The 17,012-nt window shown below is 37.4% G+C and overlaps 1 protein-coding gene across 3 annotated transcripts in view; it reads left to right on the forward strand.

The window, feature by feature from the left end:
- The first annotated feature begins 3,068 nt into the window (after positions 1-3,068).
- FRMD6 (FERM domain containing 6) overlaps positions 3,069-17,012 on the forward strand; it is a 131,999-nt gene continuing 118,055 nt past the window's right edge. For 2 of the 3 annotated variants that reach the window (XM_027841701.1, XM_027841698.1), the window contains exon 1: positions 3,069-3,178. The gene's annotated coding sequence lies outside the window, so the exon portion shown is untranslated. Of the gene's footprint in view, positions 3,179-3,938; positions 4,095-17,012 lie in introns of those variants that run through there. The other variant, XM_027841705.1, reaches the window with a different exon arrangement.

The raw sequence follows: 17,012 nt of genomic DNA on the forward strand, positions 1-17,012 counted from the left end.
ATATGTATATGTATATGTATATGTATATGTATATGTATATGTATATGTATATGTATATGTATATGTATATGTATATGTATATGTAAATGAATCAGGGATACAGTGGTACATAGCTTTTCTAGAAGAAATCCCACATGGGGTAATTTTTTGCGCTTTTAGAGACCAGGAAGCTGCAACAAGAGAGTCAGGGGCCAATCAGATCCCCAGAACAGCTTTGTTGTCTTTTAAGAAAAACTAATTCTTTTTTTTCTTACCTTTTTTTTAAACATTTAATTAGAAAACTAGTTCTTCGTGTAAAGAAATAGGAACCCTGGTCTTATCATGTTGGTGTTAATTCATAACGATTTTATCTCATCTATGTTCTTTTTTGTCTTCTTTTTCTTCTGGATTTAGGTATAATTACTCTTTATCTTGGAGTAGCTAGGAGTCAGAAAAACTCATCATCCTGATTTCAAATCTGGCCTCAGTGTGACTCTTACTAGCTTACCAGCTGTGTGACCCTTTTTGCCTGAGTTTCCTCATATGCAAAATGAGCTGGAGAAGAAAATGGCAGACCTCTTCAGTATCTTTGTCAAGACCCCAAATGGGGTCATAAAGAACTGGACACATGATGATTGAACAATGACAACAAACTCTTTATCTGGTACATCATTTCTGTGTGTCGTGTGTTCCTGTTGCCTTGGTTGGAATTTATTTTATGTTATTTGAAGGATAAAACAATCTTGGAGAAAGTGACTAATCTGCCATCTTTTTAAAAATTTTGAGCTCCAAATTATCTCCCTCCCTCCTCTCTTTGAAAAGATTTTATATCGATTATACATGTGAAATCATGTAAAACATTTCCATATTAGCCATTGTTGCAAAAGAAAATAGAAACAAAACAAAAATAAAGTTTTAAAAAAGTATGCTTCACTTTGCATTCAGAGTTCATTAGTTCTCTCCCTGGAGGTGGATAGCATCTTACAACATCCTATCATTTTAAAAATGTTTTTCTTAACCTTTAATTCTGTGATTGTTAAGACATGAAATGGGCACTGTGCTCTTAATCTTTTGCTAGATGAACAAGGAATGTGGGCATGTACAGGTCTGACCATGTCATTCCCCTGTTCATCAATCTCCAGTGACTACCTATTGCCTCTAGAATAAAATACATTCATACTTAAAATGTTTTGGTATTTAAAGCTCTGCACAATCTGGCTACAACTTATCTTTCAGGTTTATTTCATTACTCCCTTTCATGTGCTCTACATTCCAAACTGGTCCACCTGTAGTGTCTTTGCAATTCTAAGCTTGGTATGCACTGCCTCACTTCTCCAAGCAGAAGTTTTTTATTTCTTTAAGGTTTACTTAGCTCTCAAAGGAATCTTTCCCTGTTGTTAGCTCCCTCCCTCCTCAAATGATCTTTCATTTACTTATCTGCTTATGTATTCCCCAGTAGAATGTAAGCTCCTTTATAAGTAGTTGGTTTGTTTTTTTTGGTGGGGGATAGGCCCAGCACTGTGCAGGGGCCATCCAGACAGATGTTTGTAAAAGGCTTGTTGAATTCGGCTGAATTGCCATTAATAATAGTGGATCTTAATGATTTTTGTGTGTAACACCCTCAAAAAAAAAGCTGTATGATTTTTTTAAAGTAAAATTTTTTTTAAGTTTTAATTTTTTTAAAAGTTGGTTCCTATTCAACATAATTTGTTACCCTTGCATCCTTCTCTTGATTCTCATATTCACTCCCAGGTCTCCTCTATGAAGGACTCATTTGAGTCATTTCGACTTCCACTGTCTATGGGTCCACTAGGGCCAGGACTTCAAGGTCAAATGTAGAGTAAAAAGAAAGGAAAAAGAGCTCAGAAAGTGGAAAAGTAAGTGGTTGGCGCTACATTTGTTAATGTTGAATGATCATACCTGAGGGTAAGGTATGGAGGGGGTGATTCTATGTATCCAGCCACCCCCAACCTTAGCTTAAGGCTTTCATTTATCCACTTCTTTTACTACTCCCTCATAGTTACAGACACAATCAGATCTCATGCAGCGATCAATCAGAAAGTTGTTATTGGTGCCAGGCTGTGCCCTGAGCACTGGGATTTAAAGGGGGGGGGGAGGAAGAGGGAGACAGAGACAGAGATAGAGACAGAGAGAGAGACAGAGAGAGACAGAGAGAGAGAGAAACAGAGAGAGAGAGGAGGAGGAGGAGGAGGAGTCGTCAAATACCTGCATTCAAGAAGCTGGCATTCTGATGGAGAGAAAGCTTGTAAATAGGTCAATTGTAGAGAAATTCTTCTCTTCCAGAGTCCCTGCTCCTCAAAGCGACTTCATTCCTAAATAAAACCAGTCTTTGAATCTCCTCAACCTATCCTGAACTATTTGATGTATGTTATATGTTGGAGAGGGGAGACGAGACATTTAATATATTATTTCTGTCCATATACTAATGGGAGATGCTTTCATTTTTCACGCAGTAAAACACACTTTAAGATACCCTGAGTCTATCCATTTAGCAAATAGTCTGCTTTGTGAAGATGATTGTTACGGTATGGTAATAGTGGAATAGGAAGAAAGGCTGGGAAAAGAAGGCGCAGAGTCCTCCTTTGCTACTTCCTCTGAGTTGTCACCCCTAATTTCACCGAATCAGAGATACAACTGGTCAAGCAATCACCCCCACGTAAATCTCCCAAGCCCAACTGTTATTTAAGGAGAGAGTGCAGACCCTGGGGAGGCTATATCTAAGAGAAGGGGAGCGATACCAAGGATTTTTCTGTTAAAGTGAGGGATGTTTCTTGTATTGCAAATTTTGCATATTTATGAAGAGTCTTAAACTTGTGGTTATACTCAAAATTTATGATCCATCGTTTACTCGAGCTTAGAGGCCTGTCTCATTCCTCCATACTTCTGTTTTCCAAGTTTTCCTCCTTAGAAGGCATTTGGTATAGTCCCTGGGGCGGGGCTGGCAGGGCGGTCCACGTGCTGTTCCCAGTAGGGCTTCCTATGTAGCTCGGCGGCCACCTAGTGACGAGTTCAGGGAGAAGACGTGGAGGAGGAGGGACTAGGGGCGGGACGGAAGCAGGGCAATTGCTACCAAGGCTAAAGGCAGAGCCGACTGAGACGGGAAGGAGGTGGAAGGAAGCCCTAGGGAGGGTGAAGCGAAAGCAGTTTCCGATGCCTCCTATCTTCCAATTTATTTAAGGTACGGGAGGTGGAAGGATGTACCCCACAATGAGGGGTGGGGAAAAGTCCGATGGTGTTTCAGTCCGACCCCTAATGGGCCCCACAGAGTTTCTGTTTCGGCTTCCCTGGCAGGGCTTTGAGGGTTGGGAGGGGGGATGGGGTGCTTCAAAGTGGAAAAAGCTGGCGGGCCTCAAAGGAAGAAACATCTCGTCCCTTTTTGTCTTACAACCTGGCTGGTTACACTTGTTTCACCTCCTCCTACCCCTTGGTTTTTAGGGTCGTTTTGCATGTTTACAAATTCGCTGCTTCCAGCAAATCCTTCGGACTGGAGGATGCATTAGCCTTGTGGCTTGGTAGTCCTAGGAGTGGGGTGAGGTTGCTGGAAGCAGGCGTTGCTGGTGTCTTGCTACCTTGAAGAAATGAGGCTGTGTTTCTTGGTTGCTGCCTCCTTTCAACTCTCTGTTCCCGCCCCCGCTTTTCCTTCCCTCCTCCTCCTTTTCCTCCCGCACTTCCCGGGTTCTCTTGGCTCACGAAAAAAATATTAACCATGTACCACTTGGTGCGCCAACAACAGAATCCTTGAACTGAAAGATAGGGGAGAAGGGGCTGGTGTGGGAGGAACCCAAAACTGTCACTTACCCTCGTATTCCCAGCGGGGAGGCAGCTCTTTAAAGTTGTTGCAATGGACCTGAGCAACCAGCCTTTGCTTCTTCCTGAAAGCTGTTATGCCCAGTTTTGGGACCTGGAGGTGGGCGCTGGGACATAGCAAAACTGCGGGGCTTCTTCAGGGTAACTCTCACCCTGATGAGTGATTGAGAGACCCAGGATCAGCCGAGTCAGCAGGACGACACGTGTGGAGGCTGAGGACCCTGTCCTTCCTTACAGATGGGTGCTTTCAGAAATCGAGATGTCAGAAATTAGAGCAATTTACTGAGGTAGAAAACATTTGTGTGTGTGTGTATGTATGTGTATGAATAACTGGCTAGCTAGATGAAATAGTGCATTTAAGTAATGTATTTTGCCCAGAAGGTAAGAGTTGAGTCTCTGGAATGGAATATATTAGTAGGGGGATTTTTTTTTTTTGAAGCTATGAATTGGTGAAAAATTGCCCCTCAAAGCATATTTTGCTGCTGAAATGAAGAGCAGCAGTTTTTCAAGTAAATCATTTGTGATATGGTCTCCATAGACTCTAGTCTCTGAACTTCCTCTCCTTTCTTTGTTTTTGCTGTCCCCCCTACCCCCCCAAAAAAGATGTTTGGATTTAATAACATATCACAAAATCCTTTGTTTTCTTCTGGAGTCCAGTTGAGCCAGCGAATTCATTACTTTAGAGTGATAAAGGAAACTATAACAAACCATCGAAAATTTGTCATGATATTTAAATTTAGCATTCTGTCCTCCAATGGTTCTGAATCTGATGTTGGAATGCACGGTAAATGTCATGTCTTACTAGGATTTCCTCTGTATTACATATTATCCTAATTGCCTTTCTGGGGGAACCCTAGATATTTTATTTATTAGCTTTAAAAGAATCTATCTAAATTTATTTATTTATGCACAAAATACTCTTTTGCTACAGGGTAGAGTTTTAGGGATTATGTTGGAGAAAGCTGCCAGTGGCTTCATTTTCCAAGAATGTTAGTCATTTCCTTTCAGTGATTTCAGCGCATTGATATTTCACTGCCTCAAAACTTTCTGTGGGGAAACTTTTTTTTTCTCCTTAGAAAGCATGGTTATTTTGAGATTTATGTCTGTTATGTGTTTGTTTTAAAATAGAAACATACATTTACATTCAGTGGCAGTAAGTAGTGTGGAGTTTTTCAAAATAGGACTTTTGAGAATTTTGAAGAAAATAATTTAAATAGTCATCAAGTCTTATGAATATCCCATTCTAAAGCCTCCATAAAACAGTGGAGAGGGAAATGAGTAGAAAAAAGAACAGATGATTTGACCCTGGCCCTCATGTATAAAATTTGCTAGAAATTTAAGCCCTTGTGGTTTGGAGAATAAAGTATAGGACAGAATATTATACGTATATGTGATAAATATGACATCTGGATAACTTCAGTATATTTACAAATATTAAATTCATATTTCACATAACACACCTTTGGAAAATTTATTAGATTTATACTGGCTATCTTCTTCAAAGACAGTAAGCTTTTATATAGCTCCCACTATGTGCTTTAACCCTGTGAAGTAGCAGTTCTGTCCACTGAGCCCCCAGCTGCCTGTGGCAGAGCAGAGCGCTTGTAATATGAACTGGACTTTTTTTTTTTTTTTAGTGGGGTGGGGAAGGGAGTGATTAAGATCTTACATTGATTGACCACTGGAATGTTCCAAAAAAGTTTCTGTGTGTAGGAAATATTTGTTTCTCTCCTCTCCTTCTTCTTTCTTTTGGTACACTGTATTTCTTGAATTTACAGGTTTGAAATACTGCAGGATTGATCAGGACAGAGAAGCTTTTGGAAAAAATGCAAAATGGAAAATGACTAAAATAGTACAAATGGAAACATGAATTTGTCAAAGTTTAATATTGATATAATTCAGATTTTCAGTCTGGGTTGGATATTCTGGCTTTAGGTATTTTGTCAGAATTCTTTAAAATTGTTATGGAATTAATGGATTTTCTTGTAAAATATTTAAGTCAATCACGTTCCTTAGTTTTTCTAGTTTGTGGCACTTGGTTTCCAGTTTTCCTTTGCAGTGGTCCTAAAGTTTTTGGCTTTCAGATTTTATGACAATAGACTAAGAATAATGCTGGAAATGAAAGATTTCAAGATTAATCAATCTTTTTGACAATACTGTCAGATTTTACTGTGGAAGAATATTATCTTTTTTGGGGTAAAGTAATTTTGAACTTGGAAGCTGCACATTTTGAAATCTAAAGGAATTTTTGTAGAAAATCTGCAAGCAATTATTTTATTGCTTGAAATCTAATACCAAGGAGAGATTAATACATACCAGGTGGTAAAATGTATATGAACCTGAGATTTGAATGATCTCAATGAGATTTCTCTTTATGAATGATACCTGGACCCCAGACGGGACATATAGAAAGCACAGTTATTTTGAGATTTCTCAAAAACCTCAAATTGGGAGCTAAGTTTAATGTTATATTTCTATAAAGTGTATTTATGGTATTGTTTAAGCTCTTTAGAAACATGTTCTTTTTTCTGCTGAGATTTTTTTTTTAAACAGTTAATTGAAATAAGCCTCATTAAGTGCTAATATTATGTAGAATTATTTCAATTTAAGGAGAAAAAATGAACTGGTAGTGATTAGTTAACACAACCTGACATTTATTTATGTTTGATCCTATCTTTTGGTTTTTACTTTTTAAAAGTCAGATTTGAAAGTGGTCTTAGTAAATAAACTAAATCATATGATCCTATTAAAAAAAAAACTTAAGGGGCAGCTAGGTGGAACAGTGGATAGAGCACCAGCCCTGGAGTCAGGAGGACCTGAGTTCAAATCTGGTCTCAGACCAGACACTTGATACAGACACTTACTAGTTGTGTGACCCTGGGCAAGCCACTTAACCCCAATTGCCTTGCCAAAAAACAAACAAACAAAAAACAAACCAGCTTAATATAACATGAATTTTAGATCTGTTCCTCCCCAACTCCAGTCATATAAAGGAGACGTTACTTCCTGAAGATATATGGACAGAATTTAATTTTGTCCATATATCTTCCAATTCAGTGAATGAAAAAATGAAAAGTTAAAGTATAGGAATTTTTAAAATTTTAAATATTTTTTATTTTATTTTTAATTTATGGAATAAAACAAGCATTTGTATAACGTAATACAATAAAAAAGATACTTGTACAAAAAACTGAAAATCCGCTCTCCTCAACTTGCTATTCCTTTATTCCCTACTCGTGAATACTTTTTTTTTCCTAATTGTATGTAAAGATGGTTTTCAATATTCACTTAATTTTCTCCTTAACCTGGGAACTCTGGAATTTGACTATAATATTCCTAGAAGTTTTCCTTTGGGGATCTCTTTCAGGAGGTGGTGGATTCTTTCAATTTCTATTTTACTCTCTGGTTTTAGAATATCAGGGCAGTGTTCCTTGATAATTTCTCTTTTTTTTGAGGGGGGGTTAGGCAGTGGGGTTAAGTGACTTGCCCAGAGTCACACGGCTAGTAAGTGTTATGTGTCTGAGATCGGATTTGAACTCGGGTCCTCCTGAATTCAGGGCCGGTGCGATAATTTCTTGAAATATGATGTCTGAGCTCTTTTTTTGATCATGGCTTTCAGATAGTCCAATAATTTTTAAATTATGTCGGACCTATTTTCCAGGTCAGTTGTTTTTCTAATGAGATATTTCACATTGTCTTCTATTCTTTTAGTTTTGTTTTATAATGTCTTGATTTCTCATAAAGTCACTAGCTTCCATTTGCTCCATTCTAATTTTTAAGAAAGTATTTTCTTCAGTGAGCTTTTGGACTTCCTTTTCCATATGGCCAATTCTCCTCATTGGCTTTTTGGACCTCTTTTGCCATTTGGGTTAGGCTATTTTTTAAGGTGTTATTTTCTTCAGTGTTTTGTTTTTTTTTTTTGTGTCTCCTTTAGCAAGCTGTTGACTTGTTTTTCATGATTTTCTTGCATCACTCATTTCCCTTTCAAGTTTTTCCACTACTTCTCTTACTTGCTTCTCAAAATCTTTTTTGAACTCTTCCATGGCCTGGGACCAATTCATATTTTTCTTGGAGGCTTTGGAAGTAGGAGCTTTGATTTCGTTGTCTTCTTCTGGTTGTATGTTTTGATCTTCTATGTCACCAAAGTAAGATTCTACAGTCTGAATTTTTTCCCACTGTTTGCTCATGTTTCCAGGTAATTACTTGAGTTATAAACTCTTTGTTAAACTAGGGGTCTGCTTCCAATGTGGAGAATGTACTGTTCCAAGCTTTGGGGGTTTTGTGCAGCTGTTTTCAGAGATACTTCCAGGGGCTTATAAATTTTGTGTTCTTCAAGGTGGTATGATCAAGGGTGAGGTGTTTACTCCTTTCTTGGCCTATACTCTGGTCTGTGAGTGACCACACGCATTCTTTTCTGCCTTGTAACCGTGAGGAGGATTCCTTCTCCACCCCCACCACAAGCTGTGCCATGCCTGCCAGCTCTCCTCCTTGCCTCAGGACCACCACCCAGGACTGTAACCCAGATCCAAGTGGGGCAAAGTAAGAGAATCCTGCCTGAACACCAGCAAAGAGATCCCTGCAATCCCCCTATAATCAGCCACTCAATTCTCCCTCCGTCTGTGGGCCAAGAGCTCTGGAAGCAGCTGCCCTGGGACTGCGCTGTGACTGGGACTGGGACGGAACTTCTCTCTCACTGAGCTCTGACAGACATTTCCTACTGACCTTCTAAGTTGTCTTTGGCATTTGTGGGTTGAGAAGTCTGGAAACCACCCGAGCTGCCTGTGATTCAGTCCTCAGAGGCCTGCTCCAGGTTCGCTTAGGCCTGGTCTTTGCCTGCGCTCCCACACTGAACTACATTCCTCTCCCAGCCTGGCGCAGTAGACCTTTTCAGTCAACCATCCAGGTTGTCTTGGGATGGCAATTTGTTTCACTCTGTCTTTTTGTGGGTTCTGCTGCTCTAGAATTTGTTTAGAGCCATTTTTTACACATATTTGGAGGGCTTTGGGGGAGAGCTCAAGCAGGTCACTGCTTTCACTCCACCATCTTGGCTCTGCCTTCAATATTCACTCTTATAAGATTTTGAGTTCCAAGTTTTTCTCCCTTCCTCCTTCCCTCCACTAAGATAGCAAGCAATCTGAGGTAAGCTATACATGTACAGTCATGTTAAACATTTCCACATTAGTCATATAGTGAAAGAAGAGTCAGAACAAAAGGGAAAAACCCCAAGAAAGGAAAAAAAAAAAGAGAGAGAGAGAATAGTGTGCTTCAATCTCCATTTAGACTCCATAGTTCTTTCTCTAGATGTGGATAGCGTTTTCCATCATGAGACTTTTGGATCATTGTATTGCCAAGAAGAACTAAATCTATCAAAGTTGGTCATCACACAATATTGCTGTTACTGTAGAGAGTTCTGGTTCTGCTCACTTCACTCAGCATCGGTTTATGTAAGTCTTTCCAGGTTTTTCTGAAATCAGCCTACTCATAATTTCTCATGGCATAATAGTATTCCATCACATTTATATACCATAGCTTGTTCAGCCATTTCCCAATTGATGAGCATCCCCTCAATTTTTAATTCTTTGCCACCACAAAAAGAGCTACTCTAAATATTTTTGTACATGTGGGTCCTTTCCCCTTTTTTATGCTGTCTTTGGGATATGGACTTAGTAGTGGTATTCCTGGATCAAAGGATATGCACAGTTTTATAGCCCTTTGGGCATAGCTCTAAATTGCTCTCCAGAATGGTTACATCAGTTCACAACTCCACCAACAATGCATTAGTGTTCCAATTTTCCCACATCTTCTCCAGCATTTATCATTTTCCTTTTTTTGTCATATTAGCCAATCTGATTGGTCTGAAGGGGTACCTCAGAGTTGTTTTAATTTGCATTTCTCCAATCAGTAATGATTTAGAGCATTTTTTTCATATGACTATAGATAGCTTTAATTTCTTCATCTGAAAACTGCCTCTTTTAACTATTTATCAATTGGGGGAATGACTTGTATTCTTATAAATTGAATTTAGTTCTCTATATTTTTGAGAAATGAGGCCTTTATTAGAGATATTGGCTGTAAAAATTATTTCCCAGCTTTCTTATTTCCTTCAATTCTTAGTTTCACTGGCTTTGTTTGTGCAAAAACTTTTTAATTTAATGTAACCAAAATTATCCATTTTGCATTTCATAATGTACTCTTTTTCTTGTTTGATCAGAAATTCTTACCTTTTCTATCGATCTGACAGGCAAACTATTCCTTGGTCTCCTAATTTGCTTATGGTATCCTCTTTTACATCTAATTCATGTAACCATTTTGACCTTATCTTTTTATATGGTATAAGATGTTGTTCTATGCCTAGTTTCTGCCATACTATTTTCCAGCAGTTTTTGTCAGATTGTGAGTTATCCCAGAAGCTGGAGTCTTTGGGTTTATCAAATAGTAGATTACTATAGTCATTGACTACTGTGTATTGTGGACCTACCATCTTCCACTGATCCATCACGTTATTTCATACCCAGTATCAAATAGTTTTGATGATTGCTGCTTTATAATACAGTTTTAGGTCTGGTACAGCTAGGCCACATTCCTTTGCATTTCTTTTCCTCAATTCCTCAGTTCCCTTGATATTCTTTTGTTCTTCCAGATGAATTTTATTATTTTTTCTAGGTCTATCAAATAGGTTTTTGGTAGTGTGGTAAGACACTGAATAAGCAAATTAATTTAGGTAGAATTGTTGTTTTTATTTTATTAGCTTGGCCTACTCAGGAGCAACTTGTATTTTTCCAGTTATTTAGATCTGACTTTATTGGTATGAAAAGTGTTTTGTAATTGTGTTCAGATAGTGCCTGGGTTTGTCTTGGCAAGTAGACTCCCAAATATTTTGTGTTGTCTACAGTTACTTTACATGGAATTTCTTTTTCTGTCTCTCGTGTTGGGCATTGTTAGTAATATAAAGAAATACCAGTGATTTATGTGGGCTTATTTTATATCCTGCAACTTTGCTAAAGTTATTCATTATTTCAAGTAATTTTTTTAGTTGATTCTTTAGGATTCTTTAAGTATACCATCATATCATCTGCAAAGAGTGATAGCTTTGTTTCTTCATTGCCTATTATCATTCCGTGAATTTTTTTTTCTTATAACTAAAGCTAACATTTCTGGTACAGTATTGAATAACAGTGGTTATAATAGGCATCCTTGTTTCACTCCTGATTTTATTGGAAATGCTTCTAGCTTATCCCTATTACATATAATGCTTGCTGATTGTTTTAGATAGGTGCTATTTATCATTTTAAAGAAAACTCCTTTTATTCTTATGCTCTCTGGTTGTTTTGTTTTGTTTTGTTTTTTAATAGGAATGAGTGTTGTATTTTGTCAAATGCTTTTTCTACATCTATTGAGATAATCATATGATTTTTGTTAATTTTGTTATTGATATGGTCAATTATGCTGATAGTTTTCCTAATGTTGAACCAGCCCTGCATTCCTGTTATAAATCCCACCTGCTCAGAATGTATTATCCTCCTGATAAGTTGCTGTAATCTCTTTGCTAATATTTTATTTAAAATTTTTGCATCTATATTTGTGAGGGAAATTGGTCTATAATTTTCTTTCTCTGGTTTGGCTCTTCCTGGTTTAGGTATCAGCACCATATTTGTATCATAAAAAGAATTTGGTAGGACTCTTTCAGCTATTTTCCAAATAATTTATATGGTATTGGAATTAATTGTTCTTTAAATGTTTCATAGAAGTCACTTGTAAATTCATTTGGCCCTGGAGATTTTTTCTTAGGGAGTTCATGATGATTTGTTCAATTTCTTTTTCTGAAATGGTGTTATTTAAGTATTTTATTTCCTTTTCCATTAACCTGGGCAATATGTATTTTTATAAATACTCATTCTTTCACTAAGATTATCAGATTTATTGGCACACAGTTGGGCAAAATAGTTCCTAATTATTGTTTTGATTTCCTCTTCATTGGTGGTGAATTCACCCTTTTCATTTTTGATACTGATAATTTGGTTTTCTTCTTTATTTTAATCAAATTAACCAAAGGTTTATCTATTTTATTGGGTTTTTTTTTTCATAGAGCCAGCTCAATAGTATAGTTTTCTTAATTTCAATCTCTTATTTAATTTTCAATATTCTAATTTGGTGCTTAATTAGAGATTTATAATTTGTTCTTTTTCTAGCTTTTTTTAGTTGCATGCCCACTTCATTGATCTCCTCTTTCTCTATTTTATTCATATAAATATTTAGAGATATAAAATTTCCTCAAAGAACTGCTTTGACTGTATCCCATAAGATTTAGTATGTTGTCTCATTGTTGTCATTCTTTGGATGAACTTGTTGATTATTTCTATGATTTGCCGTTTGACCCACTCATTCTTTAGTTTAGATTATTTAGTTTCCATTTAATTTTTAGTCTATCTTTCCATGGCCCTTTATTACATGAAATTTTTATTGCATCATGATTTGAAAAGAATTTATTTAATATTTCTGCTTTTCTGCATTGGGTTATGAGGTTTTTATGCCCTAGTACATGGTCCGTTTTTGTGTGTGATGTATACCACTCAGATAAAGGTATATTCTTTTTTATCCCCATTCAGTTTTCTCCAGATGTCTACCATATCGAATTTTTCTAAAATTCTACTTACCTCCTTAACTTCTTTCTTGTCTATTTTGTGGTTATATTTATCCAGTTCTGAGATGGTGGAGGTTAAGGCCCCCCTCTCCCCCGCCTCAGTATAGTTTAGCTGTCTATTTCTTCATGTAACTCCCTTAACTTCTTCTCTAAGAATTTGGATGCTATACCACTTGGTGCATATATGTTTAGTAATGATATTACTTCCTTGTCTATAGTGCCTTTTAGCAAGATGTAGTTTCCTTGCTTATCTCTTTTAATTAGATCTATTTTTGCTGTTGCTTTGTCTGAGATCAAGATTGCTACCTCTGTTTTTTATTTCAACTGACTTACATTCGGTTCCAGCCTTTTACCTTCACTCTGTGTGTATCTCTCTGTTTCAAATGTGTTTCTTATAAACAGCATATTGTAGAATTATGGTTTTTACCACTGTGCTATCCACTTCCATCTCATGGGAGAGTGCATCCCATTTACATTCACCGTTATGATTTCTAACTTTTTCTCCATCCTATTTTCCCTCTGTTCATGCTTTTCTCTCCCACTTTTCTCCTTTTCATTCCTCACTAGTGTTTTCCTTCTGATCACCACCTCCCTTAATCTGCCCCCTCTTCTATCAGCCCCCCTCCTTTTTTTTCCTCTTACCCTTCCTAATTCCTATAGGGTAAGATAGATTTCTATACTCAAGTGAGTGTGTATGTTATTCCCTCTCTGAGCCAAATTTGATGAGAGTAAGGTTCAAACAATCCTCACCTCCCTTCCTACTTTCCCTCTAATGTAATAGGACTTTGTGCCATTTCATGTGATGTATTTTACTCTTTTCTGGCTCCTCCCTTCCTCTTCTCCCAGTATAATCCTTTTTTTCACCACTTAATTTTTTTTTTATCATCACATCAAAGTCAACTTACACTCATACCTGCTATCTATATATACGTCTTCTAAATGTTGTAATAATGATACAGTTCTCAAGAGTTACAAGTATCATTTTCCCATGGAGGGATGTAAACAATTTACCCTTATTGAATAACATGTTTTGTTTTTGTTTTTTTCTTTCCTATTTACCTTTTTATGCTTTCCTTGAGGCTTGTATTTGAAGATCAAATTTTCTGTTGAGCTCTGGTCTTTTCATCAGGAAGATTTGGAAGTCCCCAATTCATTGAGGCCATCTGTTTCCCTGAAAGATTGTGATCAGTTTTGTCGGGTAGTTCATCCTTGGTTGTAATCCAAGCTCCTTTGCCCTACAGAATATCATATTCTAAGCTCTCTTATCCTTTAATGTAGAATCGTCTAGGTCCTGTGTAATGCTGACTGTGGTTCCGTGATTTTTACATTGTTTCTTTCTGGCTGCCTGCAGTATTTTCTTCTTGACCTGATAATTCTGGTATTTGGCTATAATATTCCTTGGAGTTTTCATTTTGGAATCTCTTTCAGGAGGTGATCAGTGGATTCTTTCAGTGACTGTTTTCTGTATTCTATATAGAATATATTCTATTCTATATTCTAGATCCTTAGGGTAGTTTTCCTTGATAATTTCTTGAAAGATGCTGCTCTTCTTTTGATCATCTTTTTTCGGGTAGACCAATAATTATTAAATTTTCTCTCCTGGTTATATTTTTTAGGTCAGTTATTTTTCCAGTGAGGTGTTTTATGTTTTCATCTATTTTTTCCCATTCTTTTCATTTTTTTTGACTGATTCTTGATGTCTCATAGAGTCATTAGCTTCTAGTTGCCCAGGTGTAATTTTTAATGAATTGTTTTCTTCGATTAGCCTTTGTACCTCCTTTTTCCATTTGGCCAGTTCCACTTTTTAAAGAGGTCTTTTCTTCCATGCATTTTTGTACCTCCTTTTCCATTCAGCCAATTGTATTTTTTAAGGAGTGATTTTCCTCAGTCAATTTTTGTCCTTCCTTTTCCAGGCTATTGACTCTCTTCCCAATTTTTCTTCTACCTCTCTTATTTGACTTTTAAAATACTTCTTGAGCTCTTCCAAGAAGGCTTTTTGGGCTTGTGACCAGTTCCTTTTCTCCTTCTTTGTTTTGATCTTCCCTGTCACCATAGTAGTTCTCTATAGTTGGTGTTATTTTCTGCTTTTTGCTAATTTTGTTTGCCTATTTCCTGATTTTTAAAGGTGTGCTCTCCTGCTGAAGCACAGGGGGCACTCTCCCAAGCTTCTTGTGCTGGGAACCGGGGACCTGGTCACTGGCTTTGCATGCTGGGGCCTCAGGTTCTGGCAACTGGAGGCTGTAGGGGTCTGACGCCTTACCTGGTGCAGACCTCGGGTCCTGGTGGTGGTGTCTAGTATGTGCTGGAGTCAGGTTGCGTTTTTGTGTGTTTCCCTAGGGCTACACTGAAGCACAGGGAGGTCTGTGTTTCCCTGGGGCTACACTGAAGCACAGGGAGGTCTGGCAACAGAGGATGCCTGCCTGCCTGAGGCTGTACTGACTGTTAGAGGATGTCTACCCACCTGGGACTGTGCCAAAGCACTGGGAGGTCAGCTGCTGGAGAATGCCTGCCTACCTGGGGCTGCACTGAAGCATAGGAGGTTAGCCGTTGGTGTATGCCTGCCTGCCTGGGGTTGCCTTGAAGCACAGGAAGGTTCAGCTGCTGAAAGATGCCTTTCCAGGTTATGTTGATGCGTGGGAAAATTGACTGCTGGAGGACACGTATTTGTTTGGGACTGCACCAGAGCACGTGGTGGTTTCTCCAAGCTGGAGTTTGCCAGTTCCTCTGGCAATGCTAAGGCACATAGAAGGGTCCTGGTGTTGGCATTTATTTGCCTGCTCCACCACTCCGGGGCTCAGGATCTTCTGCTGTTTTGCCGAGGTGGGGCTTGTTGCTAGGTTGCTGGGGTGCATCCCATCCTGGACTGCACTCTCCTTTTTACCAATGTGAAATGGACCTTTCTTGGCTATGCTCTAAGTTTCCCAGGTTAAAAGACTGCTTCTCTTTGTTGATCTGCTGTTTCTGCTGTTCCAGGATTTTTCCTGGGGTGCTATTTTTTGGGTTGTTTTTTTTTTTAAGAGATCAATAAAGGAGAGTGAGTGTAATTTACTGCTTACTCTGCCATCTTGGCTCCCAGAAATATAGCTTTCTTTCTCTGTTTTTGCTCTTCCTCGTTCAGGTATCAGTACCATATTTGTGTCATAGAAGGAATTTGGCAGGACCTTTTTACTTTTTTTTTTTTCAGATGGTTTATGTAGAGTTGGAATTAATTGTTCTTTAAATGTTTGGTAGAATTAACTTATAAATTCATCTGGTTTTTTTTTTTTCTTAGGAAGCTCATTTATGGCTTGTGTAATTCCTTTTTGTAAGATAGGATTATTTAAGTATTTTATTTTCTATTAATCTGTGCAATTTATATTTTCATATTCATCTGTTTTATTTAGATTATCAATTTTTTTTTAGCTTATAGTTGAGCAAAATAGCTCCTAATAATTGCTTTTGTTTGATCTTCATGGGTTGGGAATTTATCCTTTTCTTATTTGAAACTGGTAAATTTTTCTTTTTTCAAATCAAATAAGCCAATTCCTTATTTATTTTATTTTATAATTTTTTTCTCATTATTAGGGCAGTTAGAAGAACAGAGGGCACAAAAATGGTTTTGAGGCCTTATTTAAAGTTGTTTGGTGGGGAATTTGGGAGAGCTTACGTGAGTTAGCTGCTTTTTCTTCTCCATCTTGGTTCCCCCCTGTGTTTCATTTAAACACTGAATTTTTATATTCTTATTTCTAATCTATTTTGCTATTCTCTTTTGTTTTATGGGTGAATTTATCCTATTTACATCCACAATTATGATTACTAAATGCTTATTTCTCTCTATCCTATTCTCTTATACTTATCCTTCTCTTTTTTTTATCCCTCTATCCTTCTCAGGAGTCTGGTTTGCCTCTGCCTACTGCCTTCCTTAATCTACCCTCTCTCTAATACTACCCCTTTCCCTCCTACTTTCCTTTTGGGTAAGATGAATATCTATACTCAACTGTCTGTAATGCATATTCTTCCCCTTTTGAACCAGTTCTAATGAGAATAAGGTTTAAGAATTGCTCACTCCTTCAAACCTCCCTTCCTTTGTATAATTCCTTCTTGCTTGCTCTGTTTATGTGAGATAGTTTTTCCTATTTTTTCCCTTCATCCTAACATAGTATGATCACACCTTTGACCTTTAGGTAGACTCCCTTTAACAGCCATAGCAATAAAATTCTCAGGCTTTATATGTATCATCTTCCCATATAGGGATCTAACCAGTTTAACCTTGTTTAGTCTCTTATATCATCTCACTTTATGTTTATCTTTTTATACTTCTCTTGAGGTTTGTTCTTGAATGTCAGATTTTCTATTCACCTTTACTCTTTTCATTAGGAGTACTTTAAAATCATTTAATTCAATAAATATGCACTTTTTCCCCCTGAAGAATTATACTCAGTTTTCCTGGATAAGTTGTGCTTGGCTGTGATCGTAGCTCCTTAGCCTTCTGGAATGTTGTATTCCAAGCCTTCAACTCCTTGAAGTGGTTAATTGCTAAATCTTGTGTAATCCTGATTGTGGCTCCATGTTATTTGAATTATTT

Source organism: Vombatus ursinus, unplaced genomic scaffold (assembly GCF_900497805.2).
Source record: "Vombatus ursinus unplaced genomic scaffold, bare-nosed wombat genome assembly UNPS02004746.1, whole genome shotgun sequence".
Taxonomy (NCBI): domain Eukaryota; kingdom Metazoa; phylum Chordata; class Mammalia; order Diprotodontia; family Vombatidae; genus Vombatus; species Vombatus ursinus.